General features: G+C 41.6%; 1 pseudogene; it reads right to left on the bottom strand.

The window, feature by feature from the left end:
* Nucleotides 1-4194: 4194 nt before the first annotated feature.
* The window catches only part of LOC139407953 (inactive N-acetylated-alpha-linked acidic dipeptidase-like protein 2), a 195844-nt pseudogene continuing 175295 nt past the window's right edge, over nt 4195-24743 (bottom strand).

Raw genomic sequence — 24743 nt, 5'->3', positions numbered from 1 at the left:
TTAAACGTAATTGTCTAAATGAATGTTTGCTTTTAGTAGCCCACTACCCGGCAATACATGGATTTGTGCAGTGTTCATTCAAAAGTACCCCCTTGTTGAGAGACCAAACAGGGAAGGGATATGTAAAGATTCTTCAGTTTTTCTACTCACATTAATTCACAATAACATTTTTACACCATTGTGCCTACCCAGACCATAATGTGCTGGCTTAGATATTTTCTTCTCATGTTAAACCATCACATTTCCAACAGCATCACAAGACCATCTCTCGTCTGCTCCTTTGACCTCAGTCCAAATAATTCGTCATTACGTTTCTCCTGTCCACAAACATTGAGTCATGGCACGGCATAAATACAAAAAAAATAATGGCAACCGCTTGCTGACGTTGCACAAGTACAGGAAATGAGGAAGAGGTTTGGGAGGCAAGGTATCAGGAATCAAGGTAAGACCCAAGTGCAGACTGTGTGAAGTAACAATGTTTATTGTAATAGGGGCAGGCGAACGACAGGTCAAGGCAGTCCGGGATCAGAACCAGAGGTGGGGCAACAGTACCGGGCGTCAGGCTCAGGATAAGGCATAGGTCGGTAATCCAGGGGGGGGGGGGGCAAAGGAACAGGTCGGCAGGCAGAGTGGTCAGGCAGGTGGGCTGGGAGTCAGGACCGGCAAGGGTCAACACCAGGAGGGTGACAAAAGAGACTGAGGAAAAAGCAGGAGCTGAGACACAAAACTCTGGTTAACTTGGACAAACTGGCCAAGACAGACAGAAAACACAGGTATAAATTCCAAGGGGATAAGTGGGGAAGATTGGTGACACCTGGAGAGGGGTGGAGACAAGCACAAGGACAGGTGAAACAGATCAGGGTGTGACAAATCAATTTATTGACTGTGTTGAACCATGTGTGTGTGGTGATGGCTGTAGAAACTGGCTGGTAGTAATACATTACCATACAAGCACCAAGGAAATATTCCAAATACTTCTATGAACACATGGATCTCTTCTGAATGAGCAGTGTCGATGACCAGATAGTCTCCTGCATTGTACTGCGTGTTGTTCACTGCGATGGTCTTGGTGAACGATTTTGCTCTGATCGCTTCTCCAAATCTGGCACTTTATATTGCAAGGGCAGAGTTTGGAAATGCATGCAGTGGGACATTTCTTGTGTCTGCACAGTATGTCGTTGTGTTGCCAAGACAGTTGTTGTTGGTTTGCTCCCAGCATCGTCTGAGCGGATGTCTTTTTTCCAGGGTCTTCGTTATATTTTTTACGTTTCCCACAAATGCTGAGAGCCTCTTGATATATTGGTGTTTCGCTTCAAATGGCATGGTAGACTGGTGGATCAAAGGTCCATAGTCAAGTAGCAGGTTAGGGTAGTGGACGAGATGGTGCATCTTTGGGATTGGCGTGACACAAGGGGGAAAAAATAAGCCCAGATGACACCAAAAATGAAGATCCGACCAAAATAGCCAAGGTAACTGCATACAAATAATGTTCAGCGCGTCAAAGTCGAACCGCTGATCCCAGATCAGTTTTTAAGATCATAAATAAGACTGATCCTAGATCAGATGCTTTATGAATATGGGACATTTTGCCTTTTTGTATAGACTTTGATCAGGTTTGATGCTGTATGTATCAATATTTGCTAATATTTATATTTGATTTTCAGATTGAGAATGGTGAGGATTCATTCAGTCAGAAGTTACATGTTGAAAAGATGCAGGTGGAGTGCCAAAAAAAGAGACTCAACATAAGTTACCTACAAGACAAAAGGACTGAAATATAACTTCTGAAACAAGGCACCAAGGACATCTTAAAACAATACCCAGCACTCCGTTTGTCAGCCATTGTAACAATGAATGTAACATAGCCAAGTTCTGTCATCTGAATTGAAGATGTATTGATGATGCATTATAAACAAATTGACTTTTAGATTTAAGAAGAAAATTGGGTATGAATCTGGATAGAGAAAATCTGTCCGGATTTGGCACAAAGGCCAACAAAATGATTGCAGAAACAGAGAGGCTGAATCTATACAAGTTGGCACTTTTCACACACACAGAGGCTCACAAAGGTCATTTTTATATACAGTAACATGGATAAGAAAATGAACACTTAACAGAATGGAGCCATTCTAATCCAGCCTTATTATTGTACACCCTCCAATTTAAGGTCTGAAGATCTCTGCAGCCATTTTGCTCCTCCCCTACATCTTCAAAGAAGATCCAAGAGGGTTGTATGTCACAGACAGGGTATTTATTTCCCAGCAGACAAATACATCAATGCAAAGTTAGTAATACTGTGTAAGGTGTACTGTGCTCAGTTGTTAACTTACTTGAAATATGACTTGAGTAATCTTCCTTTTAAATGTTTTTATTTATTACACTGTGTTTGTTCTGGACCTGTGGACTGTGAAAAGACCCCTGGTGGCATGCCTGAAGAGGTAAGTGTGTGTGTGTCAGTGTTGTGTGTAAGTTGACTACGCAAACAATTTAGAATTTCCAAAACATTGTTTCTTATGAAAACAAGAAGTGACAGTCAGTCGTTCCTCAACTGTCAGCCAAGAGAGAGTGGCATGCATAGTATTAGTATTCGCCCTCTGATTACAATGAAGAGTGAGATGTGCGGCTCTGTTCTGGGCCAGCTGAAGCTTAACAGGGTCTTTCTCTGCAGCAATTGATCATATGACTGGACAATAATCAAGATAAGATAAAACTAGAGCCTGCAGGACTTGCTTTGTGGTGTGTGAGAATATCTCTTTATTATGGAGAGACCTCTCCCCATCTTTACAACAATTGAATCTATATGTTTTGACCATGACAGTTTACAATCTAAGGTAGCACCAAGTAATTTAGTCTCCTCAACTTGTTCAGCAGCCACAACATTGAATACCAGATTCATTTGAGGTCTAGAACTTTAGCGAATGATTTGTACCAAATGTTTAGGACCACCTTATTACCCAACTCTTTGTTAAGGGCTAGATTCAATCCAATCTCAATTTTTGGCTATGCACCTTTTAAAGTCAATGTTTCTGTGTTCTCGGAGACCGCATTCACCATAGTTGCTGAATACGTCGGCTCAATCGGAAATTACCTTTAAAAAGGTCAATCCCACTATAACGCGGATTTAATCTATGTTTTAGTATTATAATATATCAAGGGTGCGTTAACAAAATGTATATGTATAGCACAACCCATCCATGCATATACTCTGACACAGACACAACAACGAAACACACGTTCACTACTGACTGCCTGCTGAAATTTTTGGCAGATGCCTGTCTGCCTTTGGAGGTGATTCAATAAAGCAGAACACAGACAACAGCAGAAGCGCCCCATAATCACCCCAAATAGCATGAGTGTTTAACTACTATATTAGAAGTTTGGCAAGGGATTTGACTCAAATCCTGTTTTCCTTCATTTGTTGCCGGAGCCAAAAATCCTCTACTGTCGATCAACCAGAGACACCTTCACTGCAGCACTCGCTAGCTAGGTCTCCTGGGTGACGATGCAAAGATGAGGGGATTTTCAGTCAATAGCAGGAATTAGAGCCTAATACCCCCCATAAAAAATAATTAATGCGACTGCTACATCCTCCTGAAGAGGGTCTGGTGTTGCTGAGGCGGGGTTATAAAACACCACTCCACTGTACTTCTCTAAATGTCTTTTTAAATATTTACCTCAAATGACTGGTGAATAGCATGATTACACTGCAAGAATTGTTGATTCTCTATTCAACTCATCATATTAATGGGTGTAAACATGGCAGGGCGTTTACAGCCTGCTGTACTGGGGAGATATTCCAGATAAACAGTTACAGGTCTAATTGCCTATAAACGTCTGAAGTGATAGAGACGTCCAATTAAGAGTTAGTGTTGATGAGTGACAGTAAAAGAAACATAGATGATTAAATGAAAGGTACTGTACGTTATAGGGGATAAGAGCGACTGGAAATTAGACACTATAAACATTTTATATATAGTACCAGTCAAAAGTTGAACACACCTACTCAAGAAATGCACCTTTTGTAACGACTGTTGGAAGGAGAGGACCAAGGTGCAGCGTGGTATGTGTCCATATTTATTTAATGAACACAGCAATAACAAAGAGAACGACCAAAACAGTTCTGGCTGGTGCAGACACACAACAGGCGGTTCTGGCACGGGAAGTGGACCCCACTCCACCATAGTCTTGGCCCACTTAAGTGGCGTGAAGGGCGACTGTGAAGGGCGTCTCCGGCAGCGCCGGAGTGAAGGGCTGCTCCAGCAGCGCCAGAGTGAAGGGCGGCTATGGCAGCGCCAGAGTGAAGGGTGGCTATGGCAGCGCCGGAGTGAAGGGCGGCTCTGGCAGCTCCTGACTGACGGGCGGCTCTGGCAGCTCCTGACTGACGGGCGGCTCTGGCAGCTCCTGACTGACGGGCGGCTCTGGCAGCTCCTGACTGACGGGCGGCTCTGGCAGCGCTGGATAGGAGGGAGACTCTGGAAGCGCTGGATAGGCAGGATCACCTGGAGAGAGGAGAGGGAGAGACAGCCTGGTGCGTGGTGCTCCCACAGGAGGCCTGGTGCGTTGAGGAGGCACCGGATACATAGGGCCGTGGAGGCGCACTGGCGGTCTCGAGTACCGAGCCTGCACAACCTGTCCTGGCTGGATACCCCCTGTAGCCCGGCAAGTGCGGCGGGGTGGAACAGACCGCACTGGGCTGTGCTGGCGAACCGGGGACACCGTGCGTAGGGCTGGTGCCATATAACCCGGGCCGAGGAGACGCACTGGAGACCAGATGCGCTGAGCCGGCTTCATTCCTGTTGGCTCGATGCCCACTCTAGCCCGGCCGATTCGAGGAGCGGCGATGTAGCGCACCGGGCTATGCTTGCGCACTGGGGACACCGTGCACCTCACTGCATAATACAGTGCATGTCCGGTCAACCTCTCGCCATGGTAAGCATGGGGAGTTGGCTCAGGTTTCCTACCTGACTTAGCCACACTTCCCTGGGGCGGCGATATTCCCCAGCATGTGCCCAGGGTCCCTTACCGTCCAAAATCTCCTCCCGTGTCCATTCCTCCAGATAGCTCTTCTCCTCCTTCTCACGCTGCTTGGTCCTTTTGTTGTGGGTAGTTCTGTAACGTATCTCTTCGCCGTCTGAGGAGGAGTAGGAAGGATCGGACCAATATGCAGCGTGGTAAGTGTCCATGTTAATTTATTAGACTGAACACACGAAACAAAATAAAGTGAAAGGAAGAAACGAAACAGTTCTGACGGGTGAATACACAAAACAGAAAACAACTACCCACAAATCATAATGGGAACACAGGCTACCTAAGTATGGTTCTCAATCAGAGACAATGATTGACAACTGCCTCTGATTGGGAACCATACCAGGCCAAAAGCAGAAATACAAAACATAGAACAAAAACATAACATGCCCACCCCAACTCACACCCTGACCAAACTAAAATAGAGACATAAAAAAGGAACTAAGATCAGGACGTGACACCTTTCCAACCCAACGTAAAAAATATTTCCACCTGACCTGTCCCTTGTACTATAGAATACATTTAACACCCTCCCCCACAAATAATAATAATAGTAGCGACTCTTTCTTTATAAACGTGGATATCAACTTCAGCATGCTTTTGTGGCACTGTAGACACCACGCTGGGTTGAGGGTTCGCCGACCACCACTGACGAGCTCACTCTCCCTACCTGTTTCACAACTTCACGATCTTAGCCGGTTGCAGACTAAATGTGCTTCTAATTTACACATCTCCATCTCGCTTTCAGGGTTAACCTTATTTTTTTTATTTAAATAATCCGTTTATTGTTGCATTACTGTAAATCAGTGTGCATGTGAGCACTCTGTCATAGTCTTTCTGTCTCTCCATCAATTCCATTAAAATTGCATCCAAAGTGTATAATTCTATTCAAAATGTATGTATGTATGTATGTATACAGTGGCAAGAAAAAGTATGTGAACCCTTTATAATTACCTGGACTTACTCTGCATAAATTGGTCATAAAATTTGATCTGATCTTCATCTAAGTCAAAACAATAGACAAGCACAGTCTGCTTAAACCAATAACACACAAACAATTATACATTTCATGTCTTTATTGAACACACCGTGTAAACATTCACAGTGCAGGGTGGAAAATGTGAACCCTTGATTTTAATAACTGGTTGACCCTACTTTGGCAACAATAACCTCAACCAAACATTTTCAGTAGTTGCGTATCAGACCTGCACAACGGTCAGGAGGAATATTGAACCATTCCTCTTTACAAATCTGTTTCAGTTCGGCAATATTCTTGGGATGCCTCGTGTGAATTGCTCTCAAGGTCATGTCACAGCATCCCAATCGGGTTGAGGTCAGGACTCTGACTGGGCCACTCCAGAAGGCGTATTTTATTCTGTTGAAGCCATTCTGTTGTTGGTTTACTTCTGTGTTTTGGGTGGTTGTTCTGTTGCATCACCCAACTTATGTTGAGCTTCAATTGGCAGACATATAGCCTTACATTGTCCTGCAAAATGTCTTGATTAACTTGTGAATAATTTTTCCGCCAATGATAGCAAGCTGTATAGATCCTGAGGCAGCAAAGCAGCTCCAAAGCACGATGCTCCCTTTACCATACTTTACAGTTGGATGAGGTTTTGATGTTGGTGTGCTGTTCCTTTTTTTCTCCACACATAGTGTTGTGTGTTCCTTCCAAACAACTCAACTGTAGTTTCATCTGTCCACAGAATATGTTGCCAATAGCGCTGTGGAACATCCAGATGCACTTTTGCAAACTTCAGACGTGCAGCAATGTTTTTTTTGTACAGCAGTGGCTTCTTCAGTGGTGTCCTCCCATGAGCACCATTCTTGTTTAGTGTTTTACGTATAGTAGACTCATCAACAGAGATGTTGGCATGTTCCAGAGATTTCTTTATGTCTTTAGCTGACACTAAGATTTTTCTTAACCTCATTGAGCATTCTGTGCTGTACTCTTTCAGTGATCTTTGCAGGATGGCCACTCCTAGGGAGAGTAGCAACAGTGCTGAACTTTCTCCATTTACAAACAACTTGTCTTACTGTGGACTGATGAACTTCAAGGCTTTTAGAGATAATTTTGTAACCCTTTCCAGCTTTATGCAAGTAAATTATTCTTAATCTTGGATCTTCTGAGATGTCTTTTGTTAGAGGCATGGTTCACAGGCAATGCTTCTTGTGAATAGCAAACTGACATTTTGTGAGTGTTTTTTATAGGGAAGGGCAGGGCAGCTCTAACCAACATCTCCAATCTCGTCTCAATAATTGTGCTCCAGGTTATCTGACTCCTGACTCCAATTCACTTTTGGAGAAGTCATTAGCCTAGGGGTTCAAATACTTTGTCCAACCTACAGTGTGAATATTTAAATGATGTATTCAATATAGAAAAGAAAAATACATTCATTTGTGTGTTATTAGTTTAAACAGACTGGGTTGGTCTGTTGTTGTGATTTAGATGACGATCAGATCTAATTTTATGACCAATTTATGCAGAAATCCAGATAATCCCAAAGAGTTCACATACTTTTTCTTGCCACTGTGTGTATATATATACTACCTGTCAAAAGTTTTAGAACACCTAGTCATTCAAGGGTTTTTCTTTATTTTACTATTTTCTACATTGTAGAATGTAATAGTATGTAATAGTGAAGACAAAACTATGAAATAACACAATCATGTAGTAACCCAAAAAGTGTTGCTTGTGGGGGGGTCAGCGAAGTGGAGATGGTGTGTCCTACCTTCACCACCTGGGTGTGGCCCGTCAGAAAGTCGAGGACCCAATTTCCCATGATGGGGTTGAGACCCAGGGCCTCCAGCTAGATGATGAGCTTGGAGGGTACTATGGTGTTGAATGTTAGATGATTAATGTAAAGGCCTGGGAGGAGACACCTGCTGCATTTGACACATTTATCCTCCTGACTGGTTCTCTGAGGATATACTTGAACATGTAGGGCATACTGTACCCGCACAGCAGTATTTGGCCAGGGGTAAATTGGTTAGAGTAGGAGTTTCCCCTCTCTTGATGGCAGAGAGAAAAATTCACATTTTGAAGTTAATTTCCTGCAATTCTACACATTTTGCCATGACTTATACCATGTTACTAATATCTGAGTGAGATTGACTAACAAAATCAATGGGGTTACCTTGAGGTCTTGGCCCTTGGGCACGTGCCCTGCATTCCCAGTCAGTATTTGGCCTTGATTACTACACGTTTAGATAACTGGCTAGACTAATTTAACAATCTAGACACTGTTAGCTGACATGTTGGACCACTGTCAGTGACTGACAAAACAAGAGAAGAACTGCTGATGCACAACCAAATTTCAAACTTACACATGCTGTATTTTACTATTCTAACTCTCAATGGTAAGTACATTTTTGGGGGTTGGGGCCCCATAGCACCCGGGAGACCTAAGAGACCGCTTATGTTGCTTATGCCTGTAGCCGGCCCTGAGGAGGCAAATGCAGTACATGCTTTTTAGAGTGGGCTGAAATTGGAGAGAGTTGTACCTGAGGCAGCAGGCATGGCCAGAGGTGTACAGAGGCTCCCTAGTTCCACAGACTGGATGTTGAGCAGCCTTTTGGCCAGAGAGGCAGATATGGGCTGGACCAGCAGAGATGTAAGGTTGGGCCGCTGCTCCCTGTAGCTCCCCACTGCAATTAAAACTGCAATATGTAACTTTTTGGGCGACCCGACCAAATTCACATAGAAATGTGAGTTATAGATCTGTCATTCTTATTGAAAGCAAGTCTAAGAAGCGGTTGTTCTCTTTTATGTGCTCTATTTTTATGCTTCCCGTTCTTAAGTTTAGTTTTTGCTTCTTTTACTTTCAGTTTTGGTGCAATGATTCTCTACACTATTCATGCTTGTTTTGACACATAAACTGAAATTAGACAAACTACTAGAACTTTAGCTACCAGGAAATGGCAGCGCGATTTCTGCATAGTGCAGCTTTAGAAACGCGGGAAAACTGGGTTAGGATCTGCTCTGACTGTATGAACACACACATAAATTCCCCTACACTAAAAAGATCAGTTTGTTGGTTATTAAAAACAGTTATTCACTCCAGGTTTCAATGTGCACGGTAGTGTGTTCTGTTGATGTATGAGCAAGCCTACCACAGACAATTTTGAAGAGGGCTGCAGGTAGCCTAGGTACTGTAACCTTTGGTCCAGTAACCCGAATTGCTAGTTCAAATCCCCAAGGTAAGAAAAAAATGATTTCTGTGCTCTTGAGCAAGGCACTCAACCCTAATTGCTACAGGGTAGCTGTTGATAACGGCAGACCCAGGCTGTGACCCCACTCTCTGAGGGTGATATGCAAAAAACACATTTTAAATACACACTTCTACATGTGTCAAATAGGACAAATATAAGCATCCACCAATTTATTTTTAACTACTTCTCTTTCTCTCTCTACTCGTATCAAAGCCCTCGCTCCCTCCCTGGATTTTAAGTTGGAAGTAATGTTTTCTTCAAACCAATGGGGATTTAGATGGACGAAATGCCCCGTTGACTCAGCCTCATTAAAACAGGGTAACTGTGAGCCTAATCCCGCTTTACGAACACATTTATTTTGCAGTATTCAATTTTCCAAGACCAGTGTTCAGCTGAGGTGATAGCCACAGTCACACTCTAATAACAATGCAGCAAACTGGCCTTTTCAACTACACAATATTCCTGCTAATTGTGTTTTCCAGATCAACTTTTTTTCTTTCTAACAAAAGATAATTATTGAACAGTTATCTGAATTAAATTTAAAGGGCTCCCTGTGCATTATCTCTGAAGAGTTAACTCTCACAATGCTAGATAATGAGTTGTTTTCTCAATGGAAATTGTGCACATCAAGACAGTTCAAGGTTACATTTGTTAATATTCACATTAACATGTGAATATTGACAAATGGTGATTTGAGTCTATTTGGGCCCTTAAAACTGACATCTCCTAATTTGCTCAGGAAGAGTGACTTATGGGTACTATAGAATATTTCGCTACACTCGCATTAACATCTGCTAACCATGTGTATGTGACAAATAAATTTGATTTGATTTGAATAAGATTCATTATCCATCATTAAATACGTTAATTTGATTTCTGTCTCTCTGAGGCTATGGCTGAGTTCAAAAAGAAAAGGTTGGACTCAAAACAGGTCCCTCAATGAAGATCTATTTGGCCATAATGCTTTACAACACGTATTACACATAACATTTAATGATGTGAATATATTTAGATGTGCGATAAACTAAGTAAAAAGAGAAATGTCTTCTCACTGTCAACTACATTTATTTTATCTAAGCTCACTGGTCACAATAGCAGCACCCACAAGTAGCACGCGCTCCAGCAGGTAAATTTCACTTGTCATCCCCAAAGCCAACTCCTCCCTGGGCTGCCTTTCCTTCCAGTTCTCTGCTGCCAGTGACTGGAACGAATTGCAAAAATCACTGAAACTGGAGTCTTATGTCTCCCTCACAAACTTTAAGCATCAGCTGTAAGAGCAGCTTACTGATCATTTCACCTGAACACATCCCATCTGTAAATAGCCTACCCAACTACCTCATCCCCATAGTGTTATTTTTTTTTGCTCCTTTGCACCCCAGTATCTCTACTTGCAAATTCAACTTCTGCTCATCTATCACTCCAGTGTTAATGCTAAATTGTAATTATTTCGCCACTATGGCCTATTTATGGCCTTACCTCCCTAATCTTACTACATTTGCACAAACGGTATATAGATTTTTCTATTGTGTTATTGATTGTACGTTTGATTATCCCATGTGTAACTCTGTGTTGTTGTTTTTGTCGCACTGGTTTGATTAATCTTGGCCAGGTCGCAGTTGTAAATGAGAACTTGTTTTCAACTGGCCTACCTGGTTAAATAAAGGTTAAATAAATAAAAAATTCAGCAAACTTTACATATGTAAATATTTGTGTGAACATAACAAGATTCAACAACTGTGATATAAACTGAACAAGTTCCACAAACATATGACTAACAGAAATCCAATAATGTGTCCCTGAACAAAGGGGGGGTCAAAATCAAAATCAAAAGTAACAGTCAGTGTCTGGTGTGGCCACCAGCTGCATTAAGTACTGCAGTGCATCGCCTCCTCATGGACTGCACCAGATTTGCCTGTTCTTGTTATGAGATGTTACCCCACTCTTCCACTAAGGCACCTGCAAGTTCCCAGACATATCTGGGGGGGAATGGCCCTAGCCCTCACCCTCTGATCCAACAGGTCCCAAACATGCTCAATGGGATGGAGACCCGGGTTCTTCGCTGGCCATGGCAGAACACTGATATACCTGTCTTGCATGAAATCACACACAGAACAAACAGTATGGCTGGTGGCATTGTCATGCTGGAGGGTCATGTCAGGATGAGCCTGCAGGAAGGGTAACCACATGAGGGAGGAGGGTGTCTTCCCTGTAAGGCACAGCGTTGAGATTTCCTGCAAAGACAACAAGCTCAGTCCGATGCTGCTGTGACACACCGCCCCAGACCATGACGGACCCTCCACCTCCAAATCAATCCCGCTCCAGAGTACAGGCCTCGGAGTAACGCCCATTCCTTCGACGATAAACGCGTTTTCGACAATCACCCCTGGTGAGACAAAACTGCGACTAGTCAGTGAAGAGCCTACAAGCCCTAAATCCAGCCTCTCTCAGCCTATTGTGGACAGTCTGAGCACTGATGGAGGGATTGTGCATTCCTGGTGTAACTCAGCAGTTGTTGTTACCATCCTGTACCTGTCCCGCAGGTATGATGTTCGGATGTACCGATCCTGTGCAGGTGTTGTTACACGTGGTCTGTCACTGCGAGGATGATCAGCTGTCTGTCCTGTCTCCCTGTAGCTCTGTATTAGGCGTCTCACAGTGCGGACATTGCTATTTATTGTGCTGGCCACATCTGCAGTCCTCATGCCTCCTTGCAGCATGCCTAAGGCACGTTCACGCAGATGAGGAGTGACCCTGGGCATCTTTCTTTTGGTGGTTTTCAGTCAGTAGAAATGCCTCTTTAGGTTCCTAAAGTTTTCATAACTGTGACCTTAATTGCCTAACGTCTGTAAGATGTTATTGTCCTAACGACCGTTCTAAACTATTATAGTTTTTTGCTTACCTCACTAACAAAATATTTTGCGTATTCCCTTCCTGTACCTTAGCCTATTGGATTTCCTGTTATCAACCTATTGCCTGATCTCCTGGACGACGTTACTAGCCTTTTCCCTGCCTGTACTTTTTGCCGTGTTTATTACAGGCAGATTTTTTTTAAACAATAAAAAAAAAACAAGAGGCCCATTATCAGCAACCATCACTCCTGTGTTCCAATGGCACGTTGTGTTAGATAATCCTAGTTTATCATTTTAAAAGGCTAATTGATCATTAGAAAACCCCTTTCGAAATGATGTTAGCACAGCAAAACACCAGTCTCAACGTCAACAGTGAAGAGGCCACTCGGGGACGCTGGCCTTCTCGGCGGAGTTCCTCTGTCCAGTGCCCGTGTTCTTTTGCCCATCTTAATCTTTTCATTAACTCCACCAGTCCTATTATGATTTATGAAAAGATGATACATTTTTTAAACATTTTATTAAAAAAATAGTTTTTTTAACAGTTAGTATATTTGAGTTTAACCACAATATTTGTATTATTTGTTCTATCTTTTCTGGTGGATTAAACTGAAATTGCAAACAATTTTCTCTGGCTTGTTAATTATAACGATATTTTGGAGATGATTTTGTTTTCAAATAACCGACAGTGAGTGGTTGTAATCTCAATAAAGGGGAAAAGCCCATTCTTGAACATGGGGTGAGGCATTCTTACTAATTTGCTAGAGAACCACTTCAGATTTAAGTATAACCTTTGTATGACTGACGTCTTTAGTGAGAGGTCTAATGCTTTAATATTTCATAATTTCTGCACCCCGAATTCATATTCATTAAATAAATAGGCCCTTTAAATTTTTTATGGCTTGCCATTCCAAATAAAATTGAATTGTTTTTGCTCATATAATTTAAAAAACAAGTCGCTAGGTGTAGGCAAAACCATAAGCAAATAGGTAAACTGTGATTTGACTAAAGACTTAATCCGGGTGATTTCTACACAAATAGACGGATATATTCCTTTCCATGGTAAGATCTTGTATATTTTTGATAACTTTCTATTAAAATTTATTAGAGTGAGATAATTTCTTTCTTTCGGAATTTGTATGCCGAGTATGTCCACATCCCCGTCAGACAATTGTATTGGTAAACTACATGGCAATGTAAAAGTTTAAAAAATGTATGATCCAATACTTATCAAAATTACGTTTTAATCCAAAGAGGTTAGAAAAAGTATCTACATCCCATATGAGGCTGTGGAGGGATTCTAATTGTGTATTTAAAAGGAAACATGAATCATCAGCGTACAATGGCACATTTGTTTTTAAGGCCTGGATTTCTAATCCCTTAATATTATTGTTGGATGTGGTTTTAACAGCTAAAATTTCGATGGCAATAATACATAGATTTGCCGATAGTGGGCAATCTTGTTTTACTATGAATGCCAGGCCTGGTTTCCCAGATATTTCATAGTGTTCTATTGTTTCCAGTACTTGTCTTATATTATCTCCAATATATCGTCCATGTAAAAAAAACAGTCTGATTAGGATGAAAAACAATACCTTTATAATTATATGTGCTAAGCATTTAGCTATCATGTTTTGCATCACAACACTGAGGTGTAAGAGGCCTCCAATTTTTTAAATGGACAAGATCTTTAAATTTACCACTTGAATCTTGTTTCAGTAATAATTAAATCAGACCTTCTTGTTGAGTGTCCGATAATCTACCATTTTATATAGGAGTGGTTAAAACATGCTAATAACGGTTCTCTGAGTTTATCAAAAAAAGTTTGGTGTACCTCCACTGGTATACCATCCAGCCCTGGATTCAAGTGTCTTACATCATTTAATAAAAGCTTACCTTCTTGTTAATCCAGCCGCTTTGTCAGATTTCAAAAAGGCTTTACTGCGAAAGCATACCATGTGATTATCTGAGGACAGCGCCCCGCGTACAAAAGCATTCCAAACATTTTCCAAACAAGCAGAGGCTTCACGAAAGTCATAAATAGCGAAAAAATAAATCACTTACCTTTGAAGATCTTCCTCTGTTTGCAATCCCAAGGGTCCCAGCTACATAACAAATGGTCAGTTTAGTTGGCGCGCTTGATTCAGTAATCCACCGGTTTCCCTCGTTCAAATGCATACAAATGAATCTCAAAAGTTACCAATAAACTTCATCCAAACAAGTCAAACAACATTTCTAATCAATCCTCAGGTATCCTAATATATAAATAAATGATACAATTTAAGACAGAGAATAGTATGTTCATTGCCAGAGATAAATAACAAGGTGTGCACTCTCTTCCACACGCGCCACAAGACAACAGCCAAAATGGGAGCCACCCAGAAAAACTACAAATTCTAGCAATTTTTTCAAAAAACAAGCCTGAAACTCTTTCTAAAGACTGTTGACATCTACTGGAAGCCTTAGGAACTGCAATCTGGGAGGTATTCCATTGATATTCCCATAGACAGCCAAATAATCCGGATGTATTCTCAGTTCTGTTAAACTGACAGTTCTGTTATACTCACAGACATTATTTGAACAGTTTTGGAAACTTTAGAGTGTTTCTATTCAATGCTACCAGTAATATGCGTAACCTATCTTCTGGGCCTGAGTAACAAGCAGTTTAATTTGTGCACCTCAGTCACCCAAACTTCCGAATACTGCCCCCTAGCCTGAAGAAGTTTAAAGAACTTTACTTCCTCTTTCAAAATATAGTTTGGTGAATCATGGGTGATTCCAATTGTATCAAGTTACGGTAAATTATTTTTGGTAGCATTTCTATGTTGATGAAAAAATATAATTTGGTGCATTTTTCCCCCATTTTCCATCAATTTCACTCTATTTTTTATAATGTATTGCACTGGATCTTTCTTTACTAAATTTCTCAATTTATTTAGTTTTCCCTCTCACACTCTGAGCCTCTGTGGTACAGTTTTTATTGTTATCTATCCGTACTGTTAGTCCTTCCATTTCCTTTGTTAATATGGACTTTTTCACACTTGTTAGAAGAGCAAGCATATTCCTTTCGCTAAGCACTCCTGGTGGTGTTGCACTCATGTTTGGGGTCTTACAGTGTCACTAAACACTCTCCCTGCTGCCATTGATTACAGCAGGTAACAAAATCTCATACATTTTGTATGATCCACTTACCTAATTCCAGTGCAGTGTGTGTGTGTGTGTGTGTGTGTGTGTGTGTGTGTGTGTGTGTGTGTGTGTGCACATTGGCCAGTAAGATACATTAATTTCCCTACCTCTCAGTGAGAGGGGCCGTGGGATTATTGAAGATGAAACAAGTGTAAACAAGAGGAATAGTAGTTTTTTTTTGTCACCTGGGTGACAATGCTTTGCCCCCTGTATTTTGCCCATTAATTCAATGTATTGTTATTCTTGTCAATTTTAATACAATATTGCTTAACATGTTTTCACAGCATTTGGATTGATATGGTGAATTATTTTCTGTTTAATATATTTTTGGAAGCCATTATGTTGTTTGTTATTCTCAGAGGGATGGGGATTAGTGATCTAAGGCAGGTGTGCCCAGACTTTAGTTACATAGGATCTACTTTTTCCACCCATTTCCAAATTTGGTGAAATGACACAAAAATGTCCTCCCTTCGAGTTTTTCCTTGCAACAATATGTTTGTGGGCATTTCCTCTTTGGCAGTCATATCTTCAAACACCATTCTGATGAAAATGCACAACTGAGATGTGTCGATCATGTCTGTCAACTCGTCAAATAGAAGTGAAAATAAAACACACTAATTTTTGTATTTTTTAAATCCTCATCTATCATTTCACAGCGTTGTGTAACAGTATTTCTGGATTGCTGAACATCCATAATGATTTCAGATGTATTTTTTAAATATCAAACAATGATTCAAAAAATGCCTATTTTACAATTTCCATCCTGGAACGGTTTCTTGTGCTTTGCTAGTGTGCGACTCACCTGGGAACGATACAATCGTGGCTGCCTTTTGATTTTGAGCTGGGCCTTGTAAAGATTGTTTGTTGGGCAGCTAGTTGAGACTTCAACTCTTTTACTTTTCTCTTACATAGTGAACTTTTAGCTGGAAAATCACTTTCATATTTCTTGTGAACAGTCTTGAAATGCCTCTCGACATTTCCCTTCTTAGCAAGAGCTACGTTTGAATGGCAGATCAGACACACACATTTTGAATTTGTTGTGGTGAAACAATAAATCTTCCTCCCACTCATTGTGAAAGTGGTAGAGTTTCGGTTTCTTGCTGCTTGGTCCAGCACTCATATTAAAAACGTAACCGGAACTTCATAGAAAAAAACAACTACCACTGGATCAACAAAGAATATTCTGTTACAGTTCTGTTACAGGTCTCGCAAGCGTGGAAACGTAAACGTACTAAATGCAGATGGTTGCTATGGTAGCGACAGTTTAGAAAACACACGTAGCAACTATATTGCAGCGGGTTGGTCCAATTTTATGTCAGTCAATCAGTTTAAATATTTTGTCCGTGCAGTAATATTCAAGAAAGAAAGCAAAGCATACGGTGCTTTAGAACTGTGGACCTTATTATTTTTAAGCAGGCTCGATGATAACGCTGTGAATTGACAAAATATATATTTTTATTGCATACATTTTGAAAACGTTTATGCGGTCTACTAGAAAGAAGTTTGCGATCGACCGATCGACGTCCTGGGCACCACTGATCTGTCATTGTGTCTGTCATTGTTTTACAGAGAAGTGCAAGACAGTGGATACTGGAGAGGAAAGACCAATCCAGGTAAATACATATTTTTCAAATGTTAACAACTTTTGTGAGAGAGTGCAATGACCATACTAAATCCATAATGACTGAACATTACGCAATCATGTCGATACGGAAGTAGTTGCTTTATCTAAGCCATCTTTAATAACAAGGGGAAGTCATCTTGTAAGACTCACAGAGATAGCATGAACACTGGCACACTACAAAATATAATCTCCAAGACAACTGCTTATGCGATTAGTTCCCTCTTTGTCTCCTGCCGAGAGAACCAACTCAGAAAGTGTGTGTGGAGGAAAAATGAATGTCCAGGTGCTGAAGCAGCTTTTTTGTCTGTCCTGACAAACTACCTCCTTAAAAGAATGTCTGCCATCGCCATCCTGGCTGGCCCAGACGCACATCACCTAGCTGCTGGAAATGGCCTTTTAATGACGGTCCTGCATTGGTTCCTTTAGGATGATTTAATCAAAGTCCCTGATGCAGAGCAAGCCTTTAATCTTTTCCCTTCACTAGAACGTGTCGAGCCAGGACATCTACCTGTCTAAATGCCCCCTGAAAATTACAGAGCAGATTTACATGCTGATATTAGTCTGTCATAATTGGTCACTAAAGCATATATATTATTAGCTACAAATCTCTGGAGGAAGAAGTTTCTCCTGCTGGTTAGCTTTTCATCATATGCCTGTTTTATTCCATTTGTGTTATTGTTCTACAGCACTTTTACTTTTTAGTTGTCTTTCATAACCTTTGTAGACTTTCAGATTCCCCCCCACCTACATACACTCGTCTTACCCTAGAGGGATCAAATATGTCTTGCTAGTTCTCCTACACAATATCTTGCAAACTTTGCAGTGGTATTTCTAACATCTTCTGTCTCTCAAACAATGTCACATTTAAATAAAGAGCTCCATTACAACAACCCCGTTCTGTGTAAAACATACCCGCAAGCAATATTTTTATTCACACATACAAGTTTTTGTTTTTGTTAAACAAAGAGTCAGACAGAGCCTCAACCTTGTGTGGTTCGTTTTGAGTGGGGAGAGGTAAACCTGCCCACATGAAAAAATTATATTGTACACTATGGTCTAAATACTGTACTATTACTATATTTATATACTATAGTATTCACTGTAGTGTTTTTGGACTTTACTGTAGTATTTACTGTAGTGTTTTTGCAGACTTTACTGTACTATTCAATGCAATGTCATTTTAGGCAAACATTTAAAAAAGGGTTTGATCATATTTATGTGTCATTATGATTGCACCTTTGGTTTTGTTTGGGGCTGATGAAAAAGCAGCCAGTTTGTACGAATGTTTCTCTATTGTAAGTACAGTGCCTTCAGAAAGTATTCAGACCACTTCACCTTTTCCACATTTTGTTGTGTTACAGCCTGAATTTAAAATAGATTCAATTGAGATGTTTTGGGTCAGTGGCCTACACACACTACCCCATTTATGTAATATGCATTTCAAAATGTTTACAAATTTGAAGCTGAAATGTCTTGTGTCAATACGTGTTCAGCCCCTTTGTTATGGCAAGCCTAAATACTGTAAGTTCAGAATTAAATATTTGCTTAAGTCACATAAGAAGTTGCATGGACTCACTGTGTGCAATAATAATGTTTTAACATGATCTTTTAATGAATACCTCATCTCTGTACCCCACACATACAATTATCTGTAAGGTCCCTCAGTCGAGCAGTGAATTTCACACACAGATTCAACCAAAAAGACAAGGGAAGTTTTCCACTGCCTCGCAAAGAAGGGCATTATTGGTAGATGGGTAAAAATGTATCCCTTTGAGTATTGTGAAGTTATTAATTACACTTTGGATGGTGTATCAATGCACCCAATCACTACAAAGATACAGGTGTCCTTCTTAACTCAGTTGACGGAGAGGAAGGAAAACACTCAGGGATTTAACCATGAGGACAATGGTGACTTTAAAACAGTTAGAGTTAAATAGCTGTGATAGGCAAAAACTGAGGATGGATCAACAACATTATAATTATTTCAGAATACTAACCTAATTGACAGGGGGAAAAGAAGAAAACCTGTACAGAATACAAATATTTCAAAACATGTATCCTGTTTGCAACAAGGCACTAAAGTAATACTGCAAACAAATGAAGCAAAGCAAGTAATGCCTTGTAATCAGGACAAAAAGTTATGTTTGGGCAAAATCCAACACAAAATATGACTTAGTACCACTCTCCATATTTTCAAGCATAGTGGTGGCTGCATCATGTTAAGACTGGGAAGTTTTTCAGGATAAAAAATAAACGGAATGAAGCTAAGCACAGGCAAAATCCTAGAGGAAAACCTAATTCAGTCTACTTTGCACCAGACACTGGGAGATTATTTGACCTTTCAGCAGCACAATAACCTAAACACAAGGCCAAATCTACACTGGAGTTGCTTACCAAGAAGACAGTGAATGTGTCTGAGTGGCCAAGTTACATTTTTGACTTAAATGTACCTGAATATCTATGACAAGACCTGAAAATGGTTGTCTAGCCAAGATTAACAACCAATATGACAGAGCGTGAGAATTTTGAAAAGAATAATGGGCCAATGTTGCACAATCCAGTTGTGGAAAGCTCTTAGAGACTTACCCAGAAAGACTCACAGCTGTAATTATAGCCAAAGGCACTTCTACAAAGTATTGACTCAGTGGTGTGAATACTTGCGTACATTAGATTTCTAAAAACATGTTTTCACTATGTCATTATGGAGTATTGTGTGTAGAAAAATCGAATTAATAAATGTTGAATTCAAATGTGGAATAAGTCAATGGGTATGAATACTTTTTGAAGGCACTACATTTGAAAAGACCGCCTGAAATTTCAGCCTGTTTTGGTAGGTTTGAATTTTGGCCTGCCTGGTGACATCACCACTAGTTTTTAGTTTTCCCACAAGCCATTCAGATCACTCTAAGACATTCCTAGTTAAATTCTTGCCTGAGAAATGTCTCTTTACTAATAAGCTATTTTAGATCATTTTGGATCATTTTAATTGAAAAGAATCACAGTAACATACCTATGTTACCTAGAAATGCTATGATAGCACAGCCAAAGGTGATTCGACAAAGTATTGACTCAGGGGTGTCGTGATGTGACTATCATTAATGTGATGACTTTTATTCATCGAATAATTACCTACTATGTTTAATCCTTATTAGAATAAATTAATTCTGTAACAATTAACTCATTAAGAATTTGGGGCACCACGGGAAAAGTTGTTTACGAGTTACCATCTCCCAAATTAACTCAAGAATATATAGATATCATAACAGTCACTAAGTAATAATTTCCTTATCTGTACCACACAAATTGATTTGATTATTTATTTACTAACAAACTAAATGATAACATAGGATACACACAGTATAGGTTATTAATTAGACATTTTATACGATGACAACAGGTCCCTAGCAGACTAACACAATATGATGCGAGAGAGAGAGACGCTTACAGTAGCCCTAATACCTTGCCCCAAACTGCTGCTCTTTTGGGAAAGAAGTCATGCATGTTTTTACGTGTTGAAGGTCTTCGTTGGGTATCTCTGTTGGGCGCAGGCCTTCGTGGGCAGAGTTCAGCTTGGTGAGAAAGGTTAGATCGGGCCTCCTTATTTCTGATGGCCTTCTCCTTCATACTCAGGTGTAAGTCTCTGATTGTCCGCAAAAGGCCACAATGTCCTTCTTCTTAGTTGTCTGTTTAAATGCACTCGTTCTGGAAGAGTGGTGTCCTGAGGATGGTTAATAAGCCGTGTCGATGATCCCAGAGTGGTGATGAACACAGCGTAGGCAACGATGATTTGAAGAGAATAACCAGATGGTGCTACTTAAATTCACCTTCTTAGATACAGCTACTCAACTGTAACATTGGATTGTTAGAGGTTCTTTTGTCATCAACCTCGTGTTGCGTTCCGGGGTCATGACTATCATCCGTTTTAGTCTGATATGTTAATTCTTAACTACATTTTTTAAACTCCCGCGTATAAAGGGGGTGTTTACGCCATGCTGATACGCTCTCTGGGCTTGGATAGTGTAAAGGCGTCTGTGCATAGCTGGTGAGATGAGTCAGGTGCAGGACAGCAGATATGAGTAATAAAATAATTTACTAAAAAATTCAAACATAACACGTAATATATACGGCCACACAAAGACGGACCACAATACAACAAACAATCACTCACAAATACAACATGTAGAACAGGGGGTTAAATAATAAACAAGTAATTGATTATGTGAAGCCAGGTGTGATATGACAAAGACAGAACAAATGGAAAATGAAAAGTGTATCGGCAGTGGCTAGAAAGCCAGTGATGTCGACCGCCGAACGCCGCCCGAACAAGGAGAGGGACCGACTTCGGCGGAAGTCATGACAGTACCCCCCTTGACGCGCGGCTCCATCAGCTTATCTTTTTGAGACTGGCTTCTCTGCTATTGCTGCATTGAAGACCAAGTACGGGTCCCAGCTAAACATTGAGCAGGAGCTGAGAGTTGCCGTATCATGCTTCAAACCCCGCTTCGAAAAGCTGTGCTCTGCAGAACGTGCTCATTGTAGCCATTAATCCTGACTTCCTCATTTTGATTTAAAAAAATCATCACAAATTGTTTTATTCATTTTTGTTTTATAGGTCAAAGTGTTTCATATATTGTGCTCCTGAGTTAATGTTGCTGATCAATTTGAATTTATTATTATTTAACTCTCCGCTGCGACTGTAAACAGAGGCTTCTGGTGACCAAAAGCCTTGTCCGTCTCAGCCGACCACTGCAGCCGCACTGGTCCCCCCTTCAGCAGTGAGGTAATGGGAGCTGCTACCTGACCAAAACTCCGGATAAACCTCCTGCAGTAGTTGGCGAAACCTAGAAACCGCTGCACTGCCTTAACCGTGATGGGAGTCGGCCAATTAATCATCAAACCGTACGGCATGACGAGGTACTCAGTGCCCTGAGGTGGTACTTAATGCAGTCTTCCACTCGTCCCCTTCCCGGATACGCACCAGGTTGTAAGCACTCCTGAGATCCAATTTTGTGAAAAGCGCGACCCGTGCATTGACTCAATCACACTGACTATGAGAGGCAGCTATACATCACAGTGATCTGATTGATCCCTCGATAGTCAATACACGGGCGCAGACCCCCATCCTTCTTCTTTACAAAAAATAAACTTGAGGAGGCAGGTGAAGTGGAGGGCCGAATGTATCCTCGCCACAGGGATTCGGAGACATACAGTATGTTTCCATAGCCACCGTCTCCTCCTGTGACAGAGGATACACGTGGCTCCTGGGAAGTACTGCGTCTACCAGGAGATTTATCGCACAATCCCCCCGTTGATGAGGTGGTAATTTAGTCGCCCTCTTCTTACAGAAGGCGAGAGCCAAAATGGCATATTCTGAGGGATGCGCACGGTGGAGACCTGGACTGGAGTCTCCACCGTAGTCGCACCGATGGAAACCCCCGCACACCTCCCTGAGCACTCTCATAACCACCCCTTGAGAGCCCTCTGTTGCCACAAAATAGTGGGGTCATGACGGGCCAGCACCACAGGAAACACAGGAGAATCAATAAGGAAGAGACTGATTCTCTCCTTATGACCCTCCTGTGTAACCATGTCAAGTGGAGCGGTGGACTCCCTAATCAGCCCTGACCCTAATGGTCGACTATCTAGGGCATGCACAGGGAAAGTTAAGCGGTGGCATATCCAAAGGAGCAAGGGGAATCCCTAAACTAACCTCTCTGGGATATGTGGGACGGTAGCGTCCCACCTCGCCAACAGCCAGTGAAATTGCAGGGCGCCAAATTCAAACAACAGAAATCTCATAAATAAAATTCCTCAAACATACAAGTGTTAAACGCCATTTTAAAGAAAAAAGTATTGTTAATCCAGCCACAGTGTCAGATTTCAAAAAGGCTTTACGGCGAAAACACACTTTGAGATTATGTTAGGTCAGCGCCCAGTCACAGAAAACCATACAGCCATTTTCCAAAGAAGGAGAGATGTTACAAAAGACAGAAATAGCGTTAAAATGAATCACTAACCTCTGATGATCTTCACCGGATGGCACTCCCAGGACTCCATGTTAGACAATAAATGTGTGTTTTGTTCAATAAAGTTCATCTTAATGTCCAAATACCTACTTTTTGTTCGGGCGTTAGAGTGTTTTCTATCCAAATCTACTAATTATATGCATATTCTAGCATCTGGGCCTGAGTAGCAGGCAGTTTACTCTGGGCACCTTATTCATCCCAGCTACTCAATACTGCCTCCCGTTCCCAAAGAAGCTAAGTGCAAATGAACGGTCAATAAAATTCCCAGCTGCGCCTGAATCTACTTGCGCCTTATGCTGGGAATGCAGGGAAAACTCAGGAAGTGAAATAAACACATATGTGTGAGCAACAGGGGGCTCTGGGTGAAGCCTGGTGCCGACTCACCTGGGGTGATAGTGCCCTGGCTGCTGCCTCGACCCCCCCCCAGCACGGACCAGCAGTGTGCCCTCTGTGGCCACAGATGGTGCAGGGAATGGCCCCTCCTCCGGTCACCCGAAGTGCAGCACCTCCCAGCTCCATTGTCGTCGGAGCGGAGGTGCTGGGGGATGGAACTGACAAGTCCTGATCCGGACATCCGCAAGTTGTCCAGCCGGATGGACATGTCCACCAGCTGGTCCAATGTGAGGGTGGTGTCTCGACGGGCCAACTCCCGACAGATGTCCTCGCGCAGACTTCACCTGTAGTGATCGATCAGGGCCCTGTCGTTTCATCCTGCACTGGCGGCCAGGGTCCGGAAGTCCAAGGCGAAATCCTGCGCGCTCCTCATCCCCTGCCTCAGGTGGAACAGACGCTCACCCGCCGCTCAACCCTCAGGCGGATGGTCGAACACTGCCCGAAAGCGGCAGGTGAACTCTGCGTAATGGTCCAACGCCGCGTCTCCCTCACTTCATATGGCGTTGGCCCACTCCAGGGCTTAGCCTGAGGCAGGAGACTAGGGCGGACACACTCTCATGCCCCGAAGGAGCCGGGTGGATGGTCGCCAGGTAGAGCTGTAGGCAAACTCTTCTGGAACACAAATTCATTCTATCAACCAAACTACAAACCAGAAAGGAGTCGGTCCACTGCATTACAATTTATGACCGACGTTAGGTGTCATAAAAACCCCACATCAATCCCTCCCCACATGTGCGGACTGAGGGGGCTGTATTGAACGCTGATCCACTGTAACCTGATTCTTGGATCCTCACAGGAGAGTCATGACAGGGGTGTGAATACGTATGTAAATTCTGTTTTTAATTTTCAATACATTTGCAAACATTTCTAAAAGTTTTCACTTTGTCTTTATGGAATTTAAAAATAATAATAATTAATGATGTATGAAGGCCAGCATCTCGATTCGCCTCTTCACTATTGACGTTGAGACTGGTGTTTTGCGGGTACTATTTAATGAAGCTGCCAGTTGAGGAATTGTGAGGTGTCTGTTTCTCAGACTAGACACCCTAATGTACTTTTCCTCTTGCTCAGTTGTGCACCAGGGCCTCCCACTCCTCTTTCTATTCTGTTTAGAGCCAGTTTGCGTTGTTCTGTGAAGGGAGTAGTACACAGCGTTGTATGAGAGCTTCAGTTTCTTGGCAATTTCTCACATAGAATAGCCTTCATTTCTCAGAACAAGAAGAGACTGACAAGTTTCAGAATAGATTTCTTTGTTTCTGGCCATTTAGAGCCTGTAATCGAACCCACAAATGCTGACGCTCCAGATATTCAATTACTCTAAAGACTGCCAGTTTTATTGCTTATTTAATCCGGACAACAGTTTTCAACTATGCTAAGATAATTGCAAAAGGGTTTTCTAATGATGAATTAGCCTTTTAAAATTATAAACTT

The sequence above is a fragment of the Oncorhynchus clarkii genome, chromosome 4, assembly GCF_045791955.1.
Source record: "Oncorhynchus clarkii lewisi isolate Uvic-CL-2024 chromosome 4, UVic_Ocla_1.0, whole genome shotgun sequence".
NCBI lineage: Eukaryota > Metazoa > Chordata > Actinopteri > Salmoniformes > Salmonidae > Oncorhynchus > Oncorhynchus clarkii.
This window is presented reverse-complemented; position numbering and strand designations above follow the sequence as displayed.